The sequence below is a fragment of the Apteryx mantelli genome, chromosome Z, assembly GCF_036417845.1.
Source record: "Apteryx mantelli isolate bAptMan1 chromosome Z, bAptMan1.hap1, whole genome shotgun sequence".
In the NCBI taxonomy this organism is placed as follows: domain Eukaryota; kingdom Metazoa; phylum Chordata; class Aves; order Apterygiformes; family Apterygidae; genus Apteryx; species Apteryx mantelli.
Genome location: NC_090020.1, coordinates 1,586,977 through 1,607,005, shown reverse-complemented (window position 1 = coordinate 1,607,005; position 20,029 = coordinate 1,586,977).

The window sequence follows — 20,029 nt, the reverse complement described above, 5'->3', positions numbered from 1 at the left end:
AATGGAATCATTGCATTAGGTCCCCCTCTAGTTTGGTTCCTTAGAGCACACTTCAGAGCTCAGTTATTACTCCCTTGGGCATTCGCTAAATAACATTTGATTTGAATGATATTCAAGAGCAGCTGGCTGTTGACAGAGTCAGACTCCAGGTGTCTCATACTTAGGTGTACAGCAAATAAGGGTCACACAGTCAGTACAGTCAGTGGAGAGGCAAAACAAGCCCAAACTAGTTTGAGCAGTGCTGCATACAAATGTGACAGCTGATGCACTAACAGAACCAACAGCTGTTAATACAGACTCAGCAACTTTAACCACAAGGCCACCTCACAAGCCACTGCCTCCCTCTCCGCTTTTTATTTTAATGGGGCAAATGAAGCAGGAATTGTGTCATTAACAATGTCTAGTCAACCTTAACCCTGTTTCATTCCTCCTGCCTTACGTTACAGACGCAGACATCCAGGAAAACTAATGTCTGTCACAATGCACCTACAAGAAGTAGAATGTAGAAGACTGGAGGGACAACCCTTTTTGGCATTGCCAAACTAGAGTAGCTGTGTTTAGTTTTTCTGCAATACTTGTATATATTCTTTGACACTTGTGACCTAAGATCTTTGGATTCATGGTGTCTTTGATGCTCAAGTATGCAAAAACATGGTATGTGAATTTGTTTTCTGGACAGCGGGAAACTTTCTGTAACAATGAAGTCTGAGTGTCCATATGAGACCAGCTCTATGCAGTGTTGAATTCTGGCTTGCTTGGAGTGTTTGCTCGCTATTATATAGAATATAGAGGCATATCCCCAGGGGCATGCAGGAGCAAAGCACCATGTTTCCTGTAAAGGCATATGGGACATGTTAAGCCAAGGCAAAGCAGGCAGCTGCTCAGTGCAGCAGACTGCTGGGGAGGCAAAAATGCCATGTTTTGTCCTTCTGTTTTCCAGAGCAATGGAAAGCCAGCCAGTGGTGGCTGCTGCTCTAGACAGAGGTATCAGGATGTACAGGGCTGCAGCCGCCTCTAAGGTGATGGGCATGGGGGTGGTACCCACACATCCCAGCACAGAAGCATGATGATCACGATAGTGAATGTGGTACTATTTTTAACATTGCAATCTTAGCTAACTATATTGCTGAAATAAGTAGTAGATATCTGCCTCAAAAGGATTGCTGATTTCTTAAAAGGCTGTGGCCCATGAGGTGACCAGACCTATCCAAGTATTGCATGTAGCTAGGAACAAGGTGGTCCAGAATTACACAAGTGGAAGGTCTCCATGCAGCAGAACTGGAGCAGGGAGGTGGAGAGGAGGCATCTCTCAGGGCAGCTGGAGAAAGCAAATAGTGGGTCCGTTCAGTTGAATCCCTTGCATTTTGTAGAAGGGAAAATTTCTCTGAAAAACTCTCAGGCATGTCTTTCCTCTGCTGGAGACAGGTTAGCAGGCGGACACAGCACAGTGTATGCAGATAAAGTGACAGTTCAAATACTAACATTTAAGAAAAGACCCAACTTTAACCACAAGGCCACCTCACAAACCACTGCCTCAACCTTCATTCATTCCCTGGGAGGGAAAACAAAGATGAAGGAGGGACATTTTCCCAGAAGTCCTTGTTCAGCCCAGGCTGAAAAAGACTATTTGTTGATTTTATGAAAATAACACATGCCAAGGCAAGAGAAAAAGGAAGTGGAGGGAAGACAAGCTATGGCTCAGTATAGGTGGAAATTCAGGTATCTGAGCAGCCAATTGCCTGATCTCTGCTGATTGTATATGAACCAGCAGTTTACAGTGTCTTCAAGCATGGATAGCTTTCCACGGGGACAAATAGATGTGTAACCCTGAGAAGTCCCCCCACAAAAGTGTAATGTCCTCATGGTAAGTAGTGCTCCTAAACAAAATAGTTCTGAAAAATATTCTGCTGGCAATGCAGCAGTAAGTTTTATTTTCTTGAGAAATAATTAATTTTTATCAAAGCTTTCTCAGGAAAAAAAACCCAAAGCGTAGCCTGAGTCATATACATGGTGTGGAAAATTTCAGCCCAAACTCTTAGAGTTTGGCAAAGTTGTGAGCAACTGAAGAACTTATATGGCCATGCTCATTTAGTCAGTGAAGCTTGAATTGCCTATAATTAGGCAAGGAAACATGTGTGTATACCGGAAACTATACAAACAAGCTATTAATAGATGTTTCATTTTCACTATTCCCCAGCAAACAGGGTCAGGATGATCTCAGTGTCTTGCATGTGGGCCTAGGGTTAATTCAGAACACAAAGTCACAGCTGTAATGCCTAACTGCCATTCATTCCTGCCCCATTGCACTGAAGGGAACATTTAAACCACCTCTTTCTATGGAATTATCCTTGGCTGTGGAAAGTATAGAGCTGGTTCTCCTCTCCTTCCCCATGTGGGGTATCTGCAGGTAACCAAGGCATGAATGGACTAAACCAGCAGCAAGAGCAATCATGGCAGGGGTAGTCCACATAGTGATGACCCGCTCCATGGGAACGTTTATGCCAAGATAGGCCTACTCTGACTAATTGGTAACTTGTCCTGCAGTGGCCTGAAAACTGAATATGGCCTTCCTCTTCCCACCAATGAACTCAGAAAAGGCACTTCCTCTGGTGTTTCCAGTTCCCTCACCCTGTTTTGAATGCTCCATGTCTAAACTGTGTCTGGGATGTGCTTGGGCCTGTCAGGTCTTGGAGATGTGTAAAATGCCCTAGAGTGATTTTTCCTAGCATAGGCTGTCCAGATGACAGCCACAGAGATTTTCCAAAATAGATAAAAAAAGCAGGCACACAAACTGTGAACACAGTTTCCCATGAAATACACACAGTGGTAGAAAACAGATGTTGGAATGGAACACTTTCATATTGGCTTGCCCAGACTAAACCTTAGACCATGGCCAAGGCAGAACAGTGTGTAGTGACAGGTTTGCTTTGGAGGTTCATCCTCAGCTAGTCATATCCCATTACCCCACTCTCCAATGTAGTAAAGCCAAGAGACATGTCTGATAGCACAAGAGGTTTCATTTTGCTTTGTTACAATGTTCTTTGCATATTCCTAATAGCACACTGGTACAGCTACAAACAGTTGTGAAAACTTAACTGCAGCAGTTCCTGAGTTGTGGGAGATAAGAAGAGAGGAATTATGTTAGGGAGAGCTCCTACCTACCACTCTCTCCTGCTGTGCTGGACTTAAGGTAGGCAAAGGTCACTCCTGATCTGGGATCATTCACTGAATCTTATGCCCACCTCCCCAACTAGATTTGATCCACTGGTTAGCACTTGAAGAGAGAGACTTTGGCAAAAATGTGTTCATAATATATGTTACCCCAAAATAACAGAAGGAAAGGAAAGGAGTTTACAATGGAGAAAGAAAACAGAATGAACATTCGTGAATGGGAAGACACACAGCCAGACACAAAGGCATACCCACAACACAGCTCAGGCATCAAGGGCCTGAGCTTAAATGTAGCTCCCAGGTGTATCGGGGAGGCTCCCAGTGAGGATCTTACAGCTCTTTCTCACAACTTAGCTGTTTTCCCAGCAGTTTGATCCCAGGTTACAGGTGCACCATAGCAGGGCTGGCCTTAAACAGAGGCAACAAAACCCCTGGAATGGGGAGCAGTTCTTGGGGCCCTAACACCCAGCAACCAGCCTGACAGGCCTCAAGAGGACACCCACTGAAAGTTGCCTGGGAAAATCATCCAGGACAAGAAGGCCTGCTGGAGTCATGGTGTGGTAATCCAGTGGAGTGGAGACATAATCCACTTACCCCCATAATGTCATGGAAGCTTGGGAGTGCTGCCTTGAACTACAGTGACTGGAGTTAGACACTGACTCACAGGAAGAATTCCAGGGCAGCTCATCACACCAGCAGGTCAGGGAACATACCTGAGTGGACCATACATCCCTGCATCCCAACAGCTGGCATCCCAACATTCCTAAGAAGGCCTAAAATGCAATTTGTGCTAGTCTAGCACAGAATGATGGATTCAGTCTTTAGGGTGCAAGATGTGTCCAGGATACAGGACCTTGTATTTCCCAGACATTCAAGTCTTGATTGTGTGTTGGCACAAGAAAACCAAGGGCTTCAGTCCTCTTAAGTCACTCTATTCTCCTTCCATCACTTCCATTGCAATCACATCAGGCATCTGCAGCTTCTCAGGCAGACTCCCACTGTCTGCCACTGGGACAGGGGGATAGCTGTAGTTTCTGCAGACTGGGACTGTGCAGAGGGTCCCAGTGCTAGAGATGAATGACCACATCCAATGCAGATTGAGATGTTGCTCAGTGTCCCTGCTGTCCTTCATGTGGTCTGAATCACACATCCTCAAAGAATGTATAACATAACAGGAACACTCGCAACAGAGCACAGGAGAAAAGAGAGGCCTGTCAGGCTGAAAATCAGGATGGAGAGAAAGCAGTGCATTTGTAGATCATACAGGATCTAAATCTGCAATCTGCCAGAGGCAGGGAAATACCTTCCCTTGCTGTTCAGCGGAAGGAGGGTCAGGGAAACATCCTGATCAGAACTCCCTGCCTCCTCCTGCCTGGGAGGATGAAATGCCAGCATAAATACTCTAGTAAAATTACTCATTCATGTATTTGCAGAAATACCTTGGTGACCTTGTTACAGCACTGTCTGAGAGGTGTGAACTTAAGTGGAAGTCCTAGAAAAAGGACTGTTGGAATAAATCCTAGATGTTTACGTTCAGACTGTCACTGAAGTATGTTTTAACACTGGTTCATCTATGAATATTGGTTTCTAGAAAGAACTAGAAATCTCTCTAGCCTTTGTCTTGTTTATTTATAATTCATTGTTTTCATGTCAATATTTCAGTATTTTCCTTACAAAAAATAAAATTTCCAGCCCTTTTCACCCAAGGAGTCTGCTTGGATATATGCATGTTATACACATAGATTTTATAAAATAAATCATTAAAGAATTATTCTGAAATCAGGCTGTGCCTAATGTCATCTTACCTTGTGTCATGAGTTCATGAAATAGCCTTATATTTTGTATACTGTATCTGTTGAAGCACATTATAGTTTCCAGGAAGTTCTCTGAGGTATTTAGATTTATTTCAATGTTTACAATGCATTTGTTGTTCATTAAACATATTTACCCAGGCTAACCCAACATGAAAGAAATTATCTTGTTTACAGTGGAATCTTGACAAAAATGCATGCAGAAAAGATAGACAAACACACATAAACCTGGATTGCTGAGTGGAACATTGATTTGCTGCCACTTCCAATTTTTCTCATTAGAACTTATTTCGTTTGAACATAACTCAGTACTCCATGTAAATCTGAAGTTGTTAATCTTATTACTATACAGAAAACAAATTAATTATTATGCATGATATTGGAAATGGGTTGTTAGGTTGGCATTGGAAAGATTAGAAAAATACACTCATTACTTCAAATGATATCTGATATACATGTACAACTGTTTTTAAAATAATTTGCAATATTCAGATAGCAAATACAGCAAGTAAAAAAGCTCTTCTTCTGTGTGTTTTTAAAATTTCAGGTCCACATTCAGAAGGTTGGATTAAGGACTGTAGTTTGCAGTTAGACTTTTATATTTTAAAATACCAGTATTCTAGCAGTGCATATGAAGATGTTGCATTGAATTTCATCCAGCCACAATGATGCATTCCCTATGTTAATATAACTAGCTAATAGGAGGTCCAGATGGTTCACCTAGACAGAAGAAGGACCTGCATTTCAGGTTCGCTCTCTCACGTTGGCTTCATTCCTAGAAACAGTTGGATTTGGATGGAGGAAGCCCATTAGTGGCATTCTTATTTTTTCATAATAATACTAAAGTAAGAAAAGAAGCATGTATGTGAGGTTTCTTCAGTGAAGCTTGCATAGCTGCTTGGGGAACCAGGCTGTGATCAGGACTTCTAGTTCCTGTGGTAACAATAATATTAGCTAATCAGTGCCTGTGGGTTTTTGTTTTCTTTTGCTTTGTTTTGCTTTGTTTTAAACCTGTCCAACTTCTGTCTGTATGGAGGATATTATTTCCTTGCTGGTGAGCTACAGAGAATGGTTGGGGTGGGATACATGTCTTCTGCTAACAGTGCTAGGAGTGTCAGCCTCTTAGCAGAGTGGTGAAAAGGACAAGCATGGACAGACTGGACTCACAATATCCTTTAAGATGCTGTGCTCCTTGCTTAAGTCTCTAGTCATGGTAGTCATCAAATCATTTGCTGCACACAAGTGCCACTTCTACAGATAAGGTGGTATGGACAACCCTCAGCAGTCAAAACTGTTAAGTCATGCCCACAGAATCATAAGACAGTCAACAAAATGATGTATTTTTTTCTCTTAATGTGGAGTTTTCTTATTTGCTGTTGGGCTCTGCATGCTCAGAAACTACCTCAAAGCTTCTCCTCTGCAGTCTTGCAGATGAGAAATGTGCTTTTCTCCAAGGAGAGCTGACAACCTGATGAATTTCAATATGAAGACAAGTGGTGGAGCTTTTAGGAACAAGCTAAGTGGGTTAATACATGAAACAATAGAGTGAGCTAATAGCAGTTTTGAAATTCCACAGATCTTTGTATTGCTCATCATCAGGATTCCTGCTGGGATTTTTTTTGGCCCAATCAGATACATCTGGCAGATCTCAAAACATTGTTGAGCCCTCCTCTCCAATCCTAATGCCCACCTGGCCTCAGATGAGATGTGATCTCTGTCTTCCACACCTGAGCTGTTCTTCTTTTCAAGTAGGGGTCTTGTCTTTTCCCTGTAAATTTCCCTCATTGCATGTCCTTAGCATCAGTCTTCCCTTCTCAGGCTTGGCCAGTCCTTCATTTATAACTTTATATATGTCACTGCTAAGCTTCCATTGCTCTCCTCTCTGCTGGGCCAGACAGTGAGACAAAAAAGATGAGGAACTAGCTGCTGATTACCCACCCCATGCTAAAAAGCACAAACATGGTCAAGTTTGCCCCAACAGTCCTGATCCAGCCATGACAGCCAGCTAAAGAGCTGGTGGCATCTTCCTTCATGGTGGTAAGAAGTTCCACCTGCATTGTGCTATGAGAAAGGCAGACTATGGGTTAGGAGTGTTTCTTTGACTCTTAAAGCTGGGAGGGAAATAGAGAGGATATATATACAGTGGAGTGCTGTGAATGGCAGCCCTGTCCAAGAACAAGATCTTTGCAAACCTCTAGTGTTCCCAGAGAGGTTTTCCAGCATGCTTGCAGGGCAGCTGGCACTGTGTCATCAGGAAAGCAACTACATTGACATAAAACCTCGGAGATAGACAAGCGGTTAAAAGTGTCCCATGTGTCTAGCTGCAAAACTTCACTTAGAAAAAACTCCCCTGAAATCGGTTACTGTAATCAAAATATTCATGTCCTATAGGGCAAGAAATAAAGACAAAACTAAAATAGCAGCATTAACGAACAAGGTAAACATCACAACAGAGCTATAAAAGCAGTGAGGAAATTCCCTTAAAGAATGTTTTTTCCACTGCGGTGAAGCTAGACATGAGTCTTTGCAGTTTGTGTCTTGCTGAAGGGTGCCAAGAGCCCTGGTGACAAGAGAACATCTTTCTCAAGTAGGACTGGACTGAAAACCCACAAGCTTGGTCACAGCTAGGCAGTCCATACAGTTGGGCAGTGATCAGAAACTATTTCATCTCAGTAGCCACAGAACTACCAAATAATCTGCTAGAATCTCTAGCCCTAAAGAATCGATAGGCTAGGTTTTAATGGAAAGTGAGCCTTTTTTTTCCAATTGCTCTGAGCTGCTGAGTGGTCAGAGCTCCCCAGAGAGTGTCATGAGCAAAACACAGCTGGCTCTGTCTCCTGGGACACAGGATGATGACTGCTTACAGTCAGTGGGATCCAGTGACCCCTTCCTAACAGGGAAGGCATTTCTTCCACCCAGCTTGTGTCAGGGCAGCCTTGACCTGCAGTTCATCAGACCTGCATCAAGTCTGCTACTTGTGGGTTTGATTAAGGCCTTTTTGTATGATTGTGCTAATGAGATGACAGAGAAACCATACCTTTAAACTTTGATCATTTATTTTCCATTTGGGAATCAGAGGACAGCATAGACCATTGTGTGCTTTCAGTGGTGCATCTGATATTTCTCCTCACCTGTTTTGCCTGATCTTGTGCTTAACTGAAATATTAGGCTGGTCTTAGAACAATATATTACAAAGCAAGCAAGGAAATTCTTCAGTTTTTCTTCCTGCAGAACATATCACAAAATAAATGGCTTTTCATGGTGATTATGGCTATATATTGAGCAAACAGGGTAAGTGTTATCAAACTGCTCTTTTTTAATTTTCTTCTTATTGATTTCAAAATTTAACTAAAGAAAAGGTTTCAATTACAAGACAACCTTTTTATATTTCACACTTAGTAATTTTCATACAGTTGTATAATTGGAGGTAAGCAGTATCTGGAGTTAATGAAATAGATTTCTGTATTGTTCTTAAAGCCTCCAGTTAACTACAATTCACTGTGTGATGATAAAGAGCAGGGCTCTTTGTCTCTTGCTCTAAACATGTCCCCCACCCTACAGAATTAGAAAGTGAGTGCAAATAAAGAAAAGAAATTATCCCCAAAATACCTAAAGAGAAGGAAAAAAATGCAGTCTCTTGTAATTATTCTCAAGGGGATGCAAGGACTAAAAACACCCCAGATCTATAATGTATGTAACTAAATCAATATGAATGATTTGCATGTATATGGAGCATCTTTTCATAAACTGCTCTATGGGATAAATTCAGCCCAAAGTTGCATGTAACTGTGGATGGTATTACAGAGTAGTGATTTTCCATGCTGTTAGAGAGGTGAAGTACCTGACTTAGGAAACAGGAAATGTGAATGGATGAGTGAACCTTGTGGCTAAGCTCCGAGTTTGCTCACTCCTTCAACTAAACAAGACTCACAGCTAATGGGTCTTTCTGCCTCTTCCAGATTTTTCAAAATTTCATGATTTTAAACACTGCTCCAGAATGCTTCCAGGGAAAAAATGCATTGTTTTATTGTTATTCTGGAGTGTAAATTATTATGAGGCTAATGACTTGGGTGTAGGTGAGAGAAAAGCAGAGAAAGCAAAAGGTGAGGAGTTCATTTTTGATGTTAAAATGCAAGAAACCTTCCTGGCCTTTGTAAGTAAAATAATTGGTAAAGTACAGATGGAAAATGGGGTGAATCTTTCTTCTTTATTTGTTTTTTTTTTCTTCCTTGGGCAAGGGACTTCTTTCTTAGTCTGCTGTTATGAAGAGCAGTACCATACCATGAAAGCCCGGAACGATGAATGACAGAAGGATGTGAGAGCAGACACACCAGGAACACAAATAGGGAGGAGAAGGTGGATGGTCCAGTGAGCTCTCAGAAGGCAATACAAAATAAATGGTCCCCTGAAAAATGTTCATGCTAAGCACAAGTAGTGTTGCAGCGATAGAGAGTTGGCAAGTTGGCACTTGGCTAATCAAACTATGCATTGGCCCATAGCAGGGCACTGCTTTGATTATGGTGTTAATTTGCAGGGTCTGTCTCATTGCCCTCATATGGGTATTTTCAGTTTGTCAGCGATCATCATATCTGGAGCCCGTGAAAACATGCTGATGGAAATAATGAGAAGAAAAACAGAAGAAGGTTGACAGAGCTGGCAATAGACATAATTATCTTGGTGAGCATCACAGCCAGAATGTATCACTTTGGTGTGGGCCCAGGCAATTTTTTCTTGCTCCTTCCTTGTGTCCGAGTGTGTCCAGCTGCAGGTCCTATGGGGGGAAGGGCCTGGACGACGTGAGAGTGAGCTGCCTTGCCGGGGCTTTGCATGATGACTCACTCCCAACAGATAAGCCAGTACCACCTTTCAATCTCCTTCCCTAGCCATGTGCCCCTGTTTTTCTCTCATCCAGCAATATCACTGTTCATGCTGTGCAGCATGGACCTGTGCAGGAAACTATTGCACCAGGACAGCAGCTCAGGCACAGAAAAGTGATTTGTCTTCTGACAGTTCAGCTCCCCAGATAGAGCTAAAGAGCAGACAAAAGAGAGGAGAGTGCAAGACCTGCCTTTTTGGCTGCAGCTAACTTTTGGATCTGAATAGCTGTAATGTGGAACTGCACTGTGTGAAAAGCAGATCTATTGCGAGTAAACTTATTTTGCTCTATAGAGACCTTAGGAAGTGTTTTGGAGTGCACATATGAAAAGAGAAAACTGAAGAGTTTCAGCCTCTCCTGTCAAAAAATATTTCTGCTTCCCCATAATATTGGGTGGAACAGCTGAGCTGCTCCTGGTTGTACTCCCCAGACATGAAAATCTGGTGGGTCTGGCAAATTACTTTGGAGCAGGTCCTTTGCTTGCCCCATGTCCCATTTGTGGCAGCCCATTTGAGGAACGAGGCCAGCATCTTAGGATATACATCCCTCCTTGTTCTGGCCAAACCCTTCTGAGCCTGTGTCTAATCAGTATCTTACCCAGGGTTGTTGTGAATGAAAAAATTCTTGGGTTCTAACAGCCTGGGACTTGAAAAAGCACAAGCAATTTCACCTATGCTGGTCCACTGGACCCTCTACTGTTTTGAATATGTAGGCTTTTCTGCACAAAGGTTGTGGTGATTTATATGACAAAAATATGTATTTTAACCTTCTTGTGTGAACTGGAGTGGTTCCTGAAGCTATGGAAGGGAGCATTTCTATCAGTCTTTGAAAGGTGCTGGTTAAATCACCTACCTAAAGCATGTGCTATGGTGTAAATATCGTAGGGAAAATTTGAAATCTGTTAGGCTGGCTAGAAGTAAAATACGTTAAAATGAAAAATCCCTCTGCAGCTGGGATTTACAGCAGCATCTATTTATGTATGTGGCAGCACGTTGACAGAATAAAATATATTTACTTAACAATCAATCAGTTAGTCAAGAAGGAGCAGAAGAATATTTTATTATGTTCCTGCAGATATTAAACATCTGACATAAAGAGATTCTGGACAGAGCTGGACTCTGAATTCTGTCTAGTTTCTGATCTTGGCCATTTATCTGATTAAAGTTAATTATGTGTTTGGAGGCTGTGACCAACCAACATTTTTTCAAACAACAGGGGAGAATTGGGTTCCTGACATGAAACATCATCTAAGGAAGATCACAGTTAATACCATAGGTATGTTTCCTTCTGAGCCTTGAGAAAGCCTTAGATTTCTCAACCTCCTGTCTTTTGCTTGCATTTTCTAGACACTATCATGTCTAGCAAAGGGGTCACTTAATCAAGTGTATTTTCCACTTTGCTGACAATTGTTGGAAGCAGACTATTCAGTGATTTAACTTCCTATCTTCCAATCTACTTCTTTGCCAAGCAATTCTCAAAGCAAAGGAATCAATTTGACCTTTTTTTGGTGTTTTAATAGCAGCAAACAGAAAAGTTGCAGCACAGGATGAACTTGAGTTGAAATTTTTGTTCTTGACTTCCTCTTGTGATGCTCCTTGAGAGACTGGAAAGCAAGCATTGTATGGAATAGTCAGTCTCTTTACAGCTATAGTTCCCATCAAAACAACCCTCATTCTTTGTTTCTTTATTTTGCAGCAAGGCTAGAATAGACCCATCTTTTCAAAATATCCATGGGGAGGATGCATTCAGGGACAGAGAGGCAGGGCTTGTAACTGAACAAGCTGTTACTTCAAGCAAAGCTGCAGATCCAAAGTGAACTTCTCCATAGATTCCTTCTGACAGTTTACAAGTTATTTAACAACATACCCCCAGGGCATCATGTTTACCTAGTGCCCAATGGCACTGCTAAGGTCCAAGCTCAGTGATGAAGGGTGCTTTTGGACCCTTGAGCTACAACTGAAAAGACCTCAGTTCTGCTCTGTGCTCTGCTCAGGCTTGTGTGACCCCCAGGCAAGTCACTGCATTTCACTAGGTTTCTAATCAGAATGCGGCAAAGGCAGAGCAGCCTTTCCTTTCTCCTGTTTTCCACCCTGATCAGACTGCAGCTCCCCTGGCAAGATGGGTGTTGTTCTGCACTCCCACACACCACAGCCCTTTGGCATCTGTTTCATTCTGCTCTGTACTCCAATTAGTCCTGAAAGGAATGCTTGCCCCCTCACTGGTGCAACATCTCAAACAAGCACTTGCTTGCCTTTCCAAAGAGGCTGCTGGGATGCCCCATAGATTACAGGACACCAGCTTTGCTCTTCACAGCACCTTGCGTCGTTCTCTTCCATGCAGTTTGAATGAAGTGGATATTTTGCAGGGGTTGGGGAAGCCTGTGTTCTACAGTTCAGTTACACTGCACTCCCAGGAGGCCAGGCCTAGCTCTACCACGTCACTGAAGTAATCTCAGAGGATCTGGTGGGGTTTCTCACAGAGCTCTCAGGAAGAGGTAGAAGCCAGCATCTGGCCTGGCCAGGCCTCCTCAGGTGCTGGCTCATTTTCAGCTGTGCATGTATCACCAGGCAGAAAGCACTGCAAAGTCGACTTTTAAAACCATGTCTTTTTAACTATCAATATAACCACATTCAAGATCAGTGAAAGTGATCAGCAGAGGGCATGTGGGCTCTGAATCCTTCCACACTGGACTGATAAAATAGGTAAGGCAGGATTTAGCCCATTCATTCCTTTGATGAATTAGTTTGACCCCTGCCTCAACATAAATTCATCTCTAAAAACCCAGATCCTGCTCATTGTACTTCTGCAGACTGGAGAAAAAAAATCCCACTGACACAGAAAGGGGTGGTGTGGAAGGCTTCAGGGCAGCCTTGTGAAGCTGCAGGCTGCTGTTTAAGAAAGGTATTTCACTCTGATGTGGACCATGCTGCAGGACAGGCAATAGAGCCTCTTTCTTTGCTGAATATGCAGGACGAGAATCTCAGAAGCACTGCTGACATCTTGCAAGAGCAAGCAGCAGCTCTGAGACAGCAGTTAGTGGTAGGAGAAGGAGAGCAAAAGTAATAATTCATATTGTCCGGAAAAGAGAAGGTCATGTCTTTGCATCTCCTGCCTTCTGTTCCTCACACTCTCAAAAATAAAAACCACTGGTCTTGTCAGCTGCCTCGCACTTCAGGTCTGCCCCTCTTATTTTGACTGACCAGACTGAAGCACTAATATGATTTTCAACATCTCTCTGACACAGTCTCCAATTACTAGATCATCACTAAAAGGATGCAGAACACCTCTTCCATATGGACCAACTGAGCAAATGTTGCTGCTGACTGGATGCCTCTTTTCCATGCTCACATCTTTTAAGCATCATTTCCTGATGCCTTTCTGTGGACAGTTCTCTAAGGATCACAATTAGATTATGCTGTCAAAGAGCTCTCAACTTTTTAGGACAGCCCATCTAATAATCTAATTATTAGATTAGCAAGCCCTTTTAAATTGCTTTAGTCTAATTAGCATACCCATCTCAGAGTTCAGTTTTATTTCTGGGAGCATACTGGGTCACAATCACCACCACATCTCCCATATTTTGAATTCAAAATGAAAGGAGGAAGAGAGGAAAAACAGACTATGCTACTGCAGAGCAGACACGGGTATTTTTTTAAAAAAAAAGAAAGGCAGTAAAACCCACCCTTTATTTCTGCTGAGACTGAGGGACAGATCATCATTTCTAGCATCCCTCCCCAGATTTGGTATTGATGTGTTTTACAGGGAGGTAAGCAAAATTCAAATAACTTTAAACCTGGAACAGGGCTCTGGATGTTCCCAAGGAACCCCTCTGCCTCTGCCATCTTCAAAAAGCATGATTAATCACTTCTCAGGAAGGTAGGCTGCTCAGGGATCAAAGCAGGCTGGTAACTGGGAAGGAGAGGCTATGCAAATATGTTGTTCTAGATGTTCCTAGTAGTTTTGCTATGATCTGATAAAATGGACCCTGTACAGCAGCAGGGTTTGCTGTGCACTTGCAAGCATTTGAGGGGGGTTGTTTTTTGTCCTTTCACTTCCTGATTTCTGCAACGGGGTAAAAAAGATGAAAGATTAGGCCTGGTTTAAGATCCGCTGGTCATTCAACAGAAGGAAGGGCACAAAAACTCTCCCTGGGAGATTCCAAAAAGAGTGTCGGATTCCTGCTGCAACACAATTATCTTCACTCCTCTTTACCTGCCTGTTCCTGCTTTCAGAAAGCACAACAAAACTGTGTGAAAAATATTCCAGGAAGTGCTGGGGCCAGGGGAGGGTGGAGGAAGCAAGATATCTTTCATCACACCCTTGTGCTTTGGGGATTTCTTCACCCCCCTGCGTTTTGGGGACTGATCCCTGCTGGCCAGACAGCGGGAGATGTGTGTGGGGAGGAGTGTGGGCACGGCTACCTCCCAGCTGCAGCTATGGCTTTCCAGTGGCCTGGATCGTGAGCGTCCTTTTCCTAACAGCTTTCAATCGCTGATCTGACTTCATGCTAAAGTGGAAGTTTTATTTCTGGGAATAGCAGTATGCTGGAGGCATTTTTAAAGGATCATTCATAGTAACACTTTCTCTAGTGACAATTTCTTTCGTAGACATTTAAGACTTGGTTACATCAAAAAGTATTGCTTCTATGTAGGAATATTTCGATTAGCAGGCTGCTTTTTTTCTGGGCATGTGAGGGTGTGGGGAGAGATTTATTACGCAGAGACTTAAAGAATACCCTTTCTCCAGCACGTGGGAGGCACTTGCTGGCACGCGTGTCCTGGGACGCGCCTGGAAATGCGTGGGGCTAAGTCGGTGTAGGCGTGTGCGGGATGGTGCGCGGCGCCAGGCACTGCCGCTCCGCTCTGCGCAGAGCGGCCGCTGGGGCTACCGCGGCTGCGGAAGCCTGTCCCGCGCCTGGCGCAGCCCCGAGGCCACGCTGCTCTCCTTGCGGGCCCCTTTCTCGTGCGATTCTCTCGGACCACTTGCAGTTCCCTCTCACCTGCCTCTCCCGACGAGCGCCTGAGCCCTGTTCCCCAGGGACGCACCCGTGCACGGTGGCAGTGGCAAGTCCCTGCAGCCAGGCGGACGCTGGCTCATTTTAAACGCGGCACCTGCAGAGGCCCCAACCCCTCCTTCCTCACGCCTCTCTCCGGCTGCTCTGACCAGGGAAACAGCGGGTATGGAGCGAGACAAGAACGAGGGACGGCAGGAGGCTGCACAAGTCTGCGCGCATTTTATTTTTTAAGAGCGTTTGCGTTGCGCGGTCTCAGCGCCAAGTAGGACCCCGAGCAGCACGCTGGGGGAACTGGGGTAGGCCTCGGTTTCGCCAGCCACGCTGGTACGGCTGCAGCGCAGTGCAGTGCAGTGCCTTGGAAACAGGAGGTGGCCTTGGCCTTGGGAGGGCTCACAGCTCCGGGCAGAGCGATCCTCGGGGTCCCCGGACCCAGCTCCCAGGCACGAGCCGGGGCTCCGGGCCCTGTTGGTGCCCAGCGGGGGCTCCAGGGACCGACGGCACAGTGGGCACAGACACGCGGGGTGCGTCCAGGGGCGCAGCCCAACTCAGCAGCGCCCTCGGCTCCGCACGTGCGTGTGCGGGCGAGCGACGGCGCAGAGGTGCGCACGACCCTGGCCTGCTGATAACGCGCGGGCGCGCAGTCCGCAGACCCACGGGCGCCGCGGTGCGCACCCACGTCGGCGCCGTGCGCGTTTTCGCAGCCACTCGCCACCCTGCGCACACATGCAGAGCCGCCCCGCCGCCGCCGTCCGCAGCGCCGTCGGCCTCCCCGCCGCTGCCCGGGATGCACTCTTCTGGCACCGACTTCCCGAGCCCGGAAGCTTCGCGCTTCTTTTTGGGGCTAAGGAGACCGGACAGCCTCCGCTTCCGGGATGGGAGAGGAGGCGGGGAGCCCGATAGCTTTTATTACCTGCTTACAATAAAGTGTTTTCCCTTCAACCTTCCAGCGTGGGATCACAGAAATCCTCCCGGGCTCCTCATTGTTCCCGGGGCTTGAGGGTGGCTTGTTCAGGCGCAGGGATAAGAGAGGAGAGGATTTGGGGGAGGGGGATTATTACTATTTATTTCTCAGTGATTTATTTAGGGCTTTTTCTCCCCAGGGCCGAGCCGTTGGGAAAGACCAAGCCGAATTGCGCACGTTCAAACGGCGGTTCGCATTTCGGGGCGAGCTGGCGGCAAGCTGGGCTCGGGCCGCCTGGCTATTTTTATGTAAGCAAATGAGAGCGGAGAAACGTTGGTGAAAAGGGAAGTAACAGAGCGAGAGGCAGGAACCGGCTGCCCTCTCGCTGCGTTTGTCGCAGGATCGAGCAAGGCGGCCAGAAACCTCCTTGCCCTGTGGGGTCTCTAGCCCCCGCCCCTACGTGTAGACCCGTCTAGGGGAGCGGGTCCTCCAGAGGCGTAGACGTCCGAAAATGAAGGAGTGGAGGGGCGGGGAGGAGAGAAAAGGGACGTTTTGAAAATACGGTCGTGTCAATTTCTGCTCCACGGAGGCGTCTAGGTTCGAGGAAGGAGAGGCAGGAGCTGCCGGGGCTGCGCGGCTCTGCCGCTGCAGGGACGACAGGGAGTCCTTCACCGGCAGGGTTGCTTGGGAAGGGCGCGCTCCGGCCTCGTTTCCCCGAATCCGAGCACGTCTTTCGTCCTCCAGCGATGCCTGGCGTCAGCGGGACGTGGGTTATTTATTTGTCCTGTCTTTTTTGGAGACGCTTCCAGCTGCTCCCACCGCCAGGAGAGCTGAGCCCTGTCTGGGCAGCGTTTTTCCTAAATGCCGGTTAAACTATTTCTTCCCGGATCAGTCTCTACCAACGACTGACAATGAACTAACTCGGGCGCGGGGTTGAGGAGGGAGCGGGGAGGGTTTGCGGACAGCAGGGATCTCCTGGTCCTTTTCGTTTTATGTGGTCTCCTTTGTCCGGTGTTTTTGAAGACAGAGGTGATTCCCTCTCCCCTCCCCTCTTCTATAAACGCGGTCACATCCAGGGCTGAAGGAGTCACCTTTTAGTTACAATCGAGCCTGGCGTGAGTTTAGCCCGCTAAGAAACGCTGTCCCTCTCTGCACCCCCGGAGAGCGGAGTTAGTACCAAGGCTCGGCTTTTCTTTTTTCTCCCCCCCCCCCCCCCCTTTACGCACAAAAGAGGCTGGAGAGAAGATCCCGCTCCCCTCGCGCTGCCAGCCCTGGGGCAGCCACTGCTCTCCAGCCGGGGACAAAAATAAGTTAGGTGTAGAGAGAGACCAAGTTCAGCATCGAGGGCCGGGGGTGGCGGCGGCGCCTGGGGAACTGGTCGATCTCGGGCAAACAGAAATCTTCCCGAACAGCTGAGGTGGGTTGTAACGAGGAAGGAGATTAAAAGCTATCAGCTTTTCTCGCCAATAATTTTATTTAATTTTTCAAAATTTTCCCTTCGAAAGGGACCTTCGGCCTTTCTGGGCGGCGGTACGGAAGGCCTCTGTGTGTGGGTGTAGGAGTGTGTGTGTGTGTGTGTGTGTGTGTCTGCATGCAGGCATCCGCGTGTCCTGTGTGCGGGCGCGTGTATGTGTGCCCCCCCACCCCCCCCAATAAAAGGTGCAAGAACCACGCTGTGGAAATAAAAACACAGGGAAGATTTTTAGGGCGGCTTGAAGGCACGGCCCCTCGCACGGCCCGATTGTACGGGAAATGCCCTGGAGCTTAAATTTTTTTTCGGAAAGGAAATGCCATTACTTTTTTCCCGAGTCACTCTGCTGAAAAATAAATCTCGCAGCGATCACGACTTCGTGAATTCGCTCCCCTCGTTTTTATCTGGGCCTCTGAGGCCTAGAAGACTGGGCCCGACGGTCTGCAGACAGGTACGAGCGTTGCTGCTCGGATTTATCCTGGAGTCACCGTGCAAACGCGAGGTGCAAGGGGAGTCTGGGCGAATCTCCTCTGTACCAGGAAAAAACAAACAAACAGACAAAAAACCCTCTCCAACACGTGCATTTAACGGTTTGTTCGCATCCTGTTCTGCCGAGCAAGCGGTCTTGGTTCGGTTCGGTCTGATTTAAACGCTGTTCTCAAGCGAGGAGGTGAAATGAAGAGCAGGGATATTTAGTGCGACGCCGTTTGGGATATTTCTCTTCTCCCCAGATTATGGGCAAGAAAAGCCCCGTTTTGTCCCTGGACGCGCGCAGCCCCTCGCGCCGTGCAGGAAGGGAGTGGGGGGCACAGTGACTGCCCGAGGCGTGAACCCCGGTGTCTCTTGCCCACTCAGAGAAGGGGAAGTTGGTTTTGCAGAAAATTTGGCCATAGACTTTGCCTGGCTGGTGGCAGTAAAATCAGGGCTGTTTCTGCCTTCGCCTCGCCACCGCTGCTCTGCGAAGAGCTAAAGTAATACTTGAGAGGCAGTTGGTTGCGAACAAACTTTGATTCCTTCTACAACAGATGTCAGAGTTTTCTTGGGTTTTGGCTGCGTCTGGGGACATCTTGTGATGTTTTAGAGAACAGGACATGATCTCACATGGCGAGAAGCTCTTTAGTTTCTTAATCATTTCACGGTTCCTTCAGAGGCTTTTTTCCACCTAAAACGTTTAGTTTCAGCTCAGTGATCAGCTGCAAAAGCTCGGCGGGGAGCGGAAGAGTTGAATTATTCCAACCTGCGAGAAGCCAAGAAAAGAAAAGAAAAGAAAAGAAAAGAAAAGAAAAGAAAAAAGAAAAGAAAAGAAAAGAAAAGAAAAGAAAAGAAAAGAAAAGAAAAGAAAAGAAAAAAGAAAAAAAGAAAATCCAACAACAACACAAAGTGGAAACTTTTTTCTCTGTCCATTTCACCAAGTCCTGAAAAATCAGAATGGAATTAGAGAAAACCTACGCGACTCCCAGGACTGGCCGAACAGGTAGGACTCGGGCACTGGGGGACTGCGAGCCGCTGTGAAGAAGCTTTCCGTGCCCGCAGAGTGGTCGGTGTTACCCTCCGCGGCGCCGTGCCTATGGCTGCGCCCGCGTTTGCGGGGCTCCCGGGCCGGGGGCGTGCTCGGCCCCGCGCTGTCCGCGCGGTGGCGGCGCACGGCTGGGGCTGGGGCCGCGGCCTGTGTCACGCGTGGGCCGTGGCGAGACACTGGGCCCGCGCGATGTGGCAGGGCAGGCCGTGGTGTGAGGCGGGCGCTGCTGGGACGGGGATACGGAGGTTTCGGCGGAAAACGAATGCTCCTTTTCTGAGCGCCGAGGTGTTTGCGTGCCCTGCGGGCTGCGGTGTTTGCTCGGCGGCGTGCCTTTTGTTCCTTCAAAGGGGGATTATCAAGACCAACTGTTTCCCATGCAAAAGTCAACACTGAACGCGCGGCTTTGGCAGCCCTCGGCGGCGGCATGTGTGGAGGTGTCCGCCGGTCATTTGGAAATGATTTGCTTTTCGTGCGGGGTGTCGAACATGCCTGCCCGCAGCCCGGCACGGCGCTGCGACACAGGTCGACCCGGGGCTCTCACTCCTCGGCAGGAGCGGGGCTTTGGCACTGCAGGTCATCAGCCGGAGCGGGCTTGAGGTGAGGCCGGCAGCCACGGCCGTCCCTGGACTCGTTTGTGTCCGGGGGTGGCTGGGGAGAACCTGTATTTGTGCAGACGTGCCCTGACGAGCTGTGTATAAAGAATGTAATTTCGAAGCGATCGATGGGGCCTTTTATTAGTTAAATCGCCTGAATAATCGTTTAATCGATAAAGCATTTCATTGCTTCTAGCTGCAGGCCCTGCATGGTGCGGGGAAGGCCGAAGCACGGGAGGGAGGAGGGGGGCCAAAGCGGGCGGGGGGGGGGGGGCGCTGGGCTTGGCTGCACGGGCCTCCCCTCTCGCTGCATGCTTCCCTGGCCCAAGCTTTGCCCAGCTCTGCCTGGGGGCTTGCAGCCAGCCCGGGTAGGAGGGCTGCCAAAGCCTGTCCTGCCGCTCCATGCTGACTTGGGAGACCTCTGCGCGCTCCCGCAGGGCGCAGGCAGGCCGGGAAGCCGGCGGGCTGGAAGTGCAGGGGGGCCGGAAGGCTACGGGAGCGCCCAGATCCTGCGGTTGCAAACGTCGCTGCAACATTTCTGCAGAGGTGGCTGAGTTGGCAGAGGGGGGCTTTCAGCCTCCCCCCTCCTCCCCCGCCCCGTACTACCGTAGGGGAGGAGGAGGAGGAAGGGAGGGGTGCCGGGCCGCGTCCCAGCCCATGCCCAGCCCACGCT